At 49.3% G+C, this 5,816-nt stretch overlaps 1 long non-coding RNA gene across 1 annotated transcript; it reads left to right on the forward strand.

Annotated features, from left to right (window-relative positions):
* Positions 1–930: 930 nt before the first annotated feature.
* LOC119970034 lies at positions 931–2,649 on the forward strand. The gene is made up of 2 exons (XR_005461527.1): positions 931–1,541; positions 1,953–2,649. It is a non-coding gene; the product is annotated as an uncharacterized LOC119970034 (long non-coding RNA).
* The last annotated feature ends 3,167 nt before the right edge of the window (positions 2,650–5,816 follow it).

Raw genomic sequence — 5,816 nt, forward strand, 5'->3', positions numbered from 1 at the left:
ATGGTAACCCCCAGGATGTTGGCAGTGGGAGATTCGGTGATGATAATGTCACTGAATGTCACGGGGCAATAGTTGGATTCCCTCTTGTTGGAGACGGTCACTGCCTGGGATTTGTGTGGCCCAAACGTTATTTGTCATTTGTCAGCCCAAGCCTGGACATTGACCAGGTCTTAAAGCATGTAGCCATGAACTGCTGCTGTACATGAGGGGGCGCGAGTGATGCTTAACATTGTGCAATCATCAACGAACATCCCCACTTCTGACCTTATGATGGAGGGAAAGTGATCCATGAAGCAGCTGAAGCTGGTTGGGCCTAGGTCACTTCCCTGAGGAAGTGCAGCAATGTTGCAGGCCTAAGATGATTAACCTCCAACAACCACAGCCATCTTCCTTTGTGCCCGGTATGACTCTAACCAGTGAAGAGTTTTCCCCCTGATTACCATTGATTTCAATTTTGCTCGGGCTCCTTGATTCCACATTCAGTCAAATGCTGCCAGGTAAGGATAGTAGATTTCCTTAATCAACCAGGTCAGTTTTTACATCAAAAACCAATGCTAAGATTAGCTTTCAATTTCGCCTTTTATTAATTGAATTTAAATTCTAGCTGACATATCATAGAATCATCGAATCCCTACAATGCAGAAGGAGACCATTCAGCCCATCGAGTCTACACCGACCTTCTGAAAGAACACCATACCTAGCCTCACTCCCCCGGTCTATCCCTGCAACCCCATAACCCCACCTAACATTTTGGACTATGGGCAATTTAGCAAGGCCAATCCACCTAAACCTGCACATCATTAGATTGTGGGAGGAAACCGGTGCATTCAGAGGAAACCCACACAGACACGGGGAGAATGTGTCGACACAGTCAGTCAACCAAGGTTGGAATTGAACCCGGGTCCCTGGTGCTGTGAGTCAGCAGTGCTGATCACTGTGCCACCATGTCATGGAATTTGAACCCATGTTCCCAGGGAAATAGCCCAGGCCTCTGGATTGCTAGCCCAGTGACGTTACTACCATTCTACTGTCACCCTCAACTCCACTTTCCTGCTATCCTTACTTCCCTTAAACCCTAAACCTTTATGGATTCAGTCTTGAATATAATCATTAACTGAGTATTCACAGCTCTCTATGGTAGAGAATTCTATTGATTCACCATCCTCTGAGTGAAGAAATTTCCCCTCATCCCAGTCTTTCGTGCATGACCCCATATTCTGAGAATATAGCCCCATCCAAAAAAAGCGCATGAATAATTCTTTCCCCTAAATCCGACAGTTTTACTTCAGATGATTGTGCTCTGCTTAACATCACCTACTATGCAGATGTATCCGTTTATCTGAATTTAAATCTGCACCATTACAAATGAACTCTGTGGCCTAATGGAAAGTCAATAAAAAGATCAATAGACAAGTGCCTTTTCAAATGGATGTTACATACTTTATATTGTCTTTCAGATCCTAGCACAGTAGGGTAAGGACCACGTGGCTGGCTGCATTGTTTCAACATTGATCCTCAGGCTATGAATATTGCTGGCAAAGGTAGGATTTTATTCTATCCCTCATTTCCTTTGGGGGGTCTTGGGAAGCAGTGGGTGGCATTCCTGCCTCTAAACCTGGGGTCCCAGCTTTAATTCCCACCCCAGGACCTGGTGGCCAAGGAAGGTGTGTTCATAACGTGGCCAGAACAGGTTGAGCATCAACCCACAAATCCTTTCGACGCACGGCAGTGGCTGGCAGTAAGAACAGGACAGGTTCCTGGTCAGCCATGTAATGGAAAATATTTTGGAGCCTCTACCATCACTGTCCATAGGTCCCGGGTACAACAGGTATGTACATGTTGCCACCGCACCATAGGCTCCCCAAACGAGCTGTATCACGCCACCAATTCTCAGAACTCTGAAGAAGAGTCATGTGGACTCGAAATGTTCACTCTATCTTCTCTCTCCATAGATGCTGCCAGACCTGCTGAGCGTTTCTGTTTTTGTTCCCTTCTTCATACTTGACCCGATGCCAAGAGATTCCACAGAACCCAGAGTCGATGTTGAGCGTTCCAAGGGTGTACACTCTCCGAACTGGATACCACTGTGCCACCATCCCAGATGGGCCTACATCCTGCCAGAGGGCAGGTCACAACCAAGGGACGGTAATTCAGGAGGTAGGATGGTGGCTGAAAGGTATAACACCATGACTATGTCAGGCTATTGCCTGGCTAGCCTGCATGATAGCCCTCCCAATTTTGGCAGATATTAGTGTGGAGGGCTGTGCAGACTTTGCTTGAAGTTCTCCAAAGGATATGCTGCCTCCATCATCCAAGAACTCTGAGGTCCGGTCAATTATTTATTTAGCCAGGATTGGCCGGGGCCTTAAAAATTTCCATTGACTTCGACGGGACTGAAAGATGCCTCCGGTGGGAGGAGCCTAAAATTCCACCCGAGGAGCCAATAACATCACTGTGGTAAACCACTGTTAGTATATTATATGTATTGTGGTAACCTGTTACTGTACTCCATGTATTGTCGTAAACCATTTCCTGATGGCTCCGCCTCCCCTTGGGCTCGGTATAAAGGTGACCACCGGCCGTGCCCCGGTTCGGGATCAGTGGCCAGGAGTCTTTCTGTTTAGCTTATTAAAGCCTCAGTTTCGTTCACTACTCGTCTTGTGATTAATTGATGGCGCATCAACCACAAGCACCAACAACATGATGACGATATAATCTACCCTGGGGACGTTAGCCGGGATAAATCAGGTGCTTTTCTTTGGAACAGTGCTGTGGGATATTTTAAGTCCACTTTAGAAGGCTGATGGGACCTCGATTTACCATCCCATCCGATAGACAGGGCCTCTGACAGTGCAGCACTCCCTCAGTGCCGCACTGGAAATGCTAGCCAAGGTTTAAGCGTTCACATCTCTGGATTGGGGCTGAAACCCACCGCCCTCTGACAGAGAGGCAAGAGCCACGGTTAATACGTGTAGCAGCTGGTGTAAGCGTTGATGGCTAAAACGTGACTTTGTATCCTGTAAGAATATGGGGCGCAATTCTCCGACCCCCACGCCGGGTGGGAGAATCGCGGGGGTGCCGGGCGATTCCCGCCATGCCGCCCCGGCACCCGCACATGATTCTCCCAACCGCCCCCCCCCCCCCCCCCCCCCCCCCCCCCACAAACAGCGTGCCGCGTTTCACGACAGGCCGCTCGGAGAATCGCCGCTCGCTGTTTGTAGCAGGCGAGCGGCGATTCTCCGACCCGGATGGGCCGAGCGGCCTGCCCAATATGACGCGTTCACGCCGGCGCCAACCACACCTGGTCACTGCCGGCGTGAACAGCGCGCGAACACTGTATGGGCGGCCTGTAGGGGGGGGAAGAGAGGATCGAGCACCAGGGGGGAGCTCAGTAGGGGTCTGGCCCGCGATCAGTGCCCACCGATCGGCGGGCCTGCGTCTCTAAAGGACGCACTCTTTTCCTCCGCCGCCCCGCAAGATCAATCCTCCATGTCTTGCGGGGCGCCCGCGGGGAGGACGGTAACCGCACATGCGCGGGTGACTGCGCGTAATTTACGTGGCACCGCTTTCATGCGGCGCCAAGGCCTGCCGCATGTAAATTACGTGGCGCCGCTCCTAGCCCCCCCCCCCAGGGGTGGGAGAATAGGGGGCGAGGAGCGGCCTCCGACGCCGTCGTGAAACACGATGGAGTTCACAACGGCGAGGTCGCTCCGGCGCGACATCGCAGAATTCCGCCCATGATTTATGAACCTGTGAAATACGCTCATTTTCTTACCGGGAGATAAGCAGCGAATGAGGAAGTACATCTGTAGTCTTAGCTGGAAGACAAACATTTCAACATGGTTGAGTGCATGAGTGAGCATGCAAGCTCCACAAAATTATTACTAAACAAGGGAGAGTTCATTCTGTCATTGAGAATCGTGTACACATGCAATTACTTTTATCACAACATGCAGCTTAGGTTGGAGTCACTTTGAATTCTCAATGCTGAATGAAATTATACTCTCCCCGTACCCTGGCTTTAAAGCCACGTATATCTGTGATTTGATTCTGACAGATAAATTGAATCATAATAACACAACCATCTAATCATCCTTGGCGGCTCTTCAGCCTGTTTTGAGGGCACAGTCTGTTTAATTCCTCTAAATAATCAGACTGCCCAGAGACTGGAGCGTGTATTTTATTTGTTCGTGTGATGTGAACAACGCTGGTGACAGGCCAACGATTGTTGATTGTCCCGCATTGCTCTTGAGATGTTGGCAATGAGGACCCCGGTTGAAATTCCCGGTGCGAATAAATTCTGTCCATCCCTTGGGAAGTGAAAGAATGGACTTGCATTTGTAGCCCCCCCCCCCCCCCCCCCCCCCCCCATCACGACCTTGGGTTATTCCAATTAAATACTTTGGAAGTGGCGTCACCATTAGTTGCATCAGCCAAATTGTGCCCAGAAAGTTTGCGCAGTCAGCGCTGAGGTAAATGACCAGATAATGTGTTTTACTGGTGTTTATTGAGGGGTAGGTATTGGCCAAGACATTGGGGTGAATGGAGCTGAGCTTCTTCAAAACGGTGCCATGGGATTGTTTGTTACCACCTAAGAGCAAAAGCATTAACGTTTTACCTGAAAGACAGAAACTCTGACAGTGCAGTGCTCCCAATGTAGCGTGCAGGAGCAACAGCACAATTCCACCACCACCAAACTCAACGATGAGACGGCCGCCCAATGAATCTACTTTTGCCATTGTCAAGCCACCTGCCCATTATTCAAGCCCCAGCCATTTTTGTAAATCTGCTTCTATGTTGTTTGACCTTCCAATGATTCCATTTCACTGCTGCAAGAGCCGAGTGATTAAAGATCTCGAAATAGGAGACGAGAAATTTTTCTGAGGGACAATTTAGCATGACCAATCCACCTAACCTGCACATCTTTGGACCGTGGGAGGAAACCGGAGCACCCGAGGAAACCCACGCAGACACGGGGTGCACATGCTAACTCCACACAGACAGCCATCTGAGGTCGGAATTGAACCCGGGACCCTGGCGCTGTGAGGAAGCAGTGCTAACCACTGTGCTGCCATGCCGCCCTGGAAATGAAGAGTCAATCTTTGTTCACAAAGTACAAGTATATAACTCCGAACTCAACTCGCCAATACCAGTGTCAGTAAGTTTCTCTTTGTACTCTTTTTACTGTCCTTCAAAGGGACACTGTGATGAAAAATTTCCATCAAAAAGAAACCGTTCAGATGAAACTAAAATCAGTTCTGCATCTGAAGTGCTGTAACTTTCGAGGATGCAGAGCAGATGCTGCAAGGTGGGATTAAAATGAGGGCCTCTTAGCTTTTTTTCTCTTTTTTGGCCAGCATAGACACGATGGGCTGAATGGCCTCTTTCTGCACCATTATCCTTCTATGGTTCTATGGTTAAAATAATTTTGCCAGGCCTGATGTTGCAGCCCAGACTCTGCGGCATCCACCAGCCCACGGAAGGCCTCAAACATATCGGCAGGCACCAGGTTCTCCCTCTCCCTGGAGCGGGAGATAATTGTTGCTTCATACTCTTTTCAAAGAACAAATGTCTCAATAAATTGAACAAAAATGACAGGGGGGACAGCCCATGGTGGGGAGCTGTAACCAAAACAAAACGTCAAAAAGAAACTAAACCAATCAAACCAAAATATCGTTCCCTACGGCGCCCACTGGTTGCTGAAGGCCTAAAAGTGTGTGAGTGGCGGGTGGACACCGCATGCTCCCTCTCCAGGGAAGACTAGCCCCAACCGTAGCCACAGAAGAGGGATAGAATGGTCTCCTTATATGTTTTTT

This window comes from Scyliorhinus canicula, chromosome 8 (assembly GCF_902713615.1).
Source record: "Scyliorhinus canicula chromosome 8, sScyCan1.1, whole genome shotgun sequence".
Taxonomy (NCBI): domain Eukaryota; kingdom Metazoa; phylum Chordata; class Chondrichthyes; order Carcharhiniformes; family Scyliorhinidae; genus Scyliorhinus; species Scyliorhinus canicula.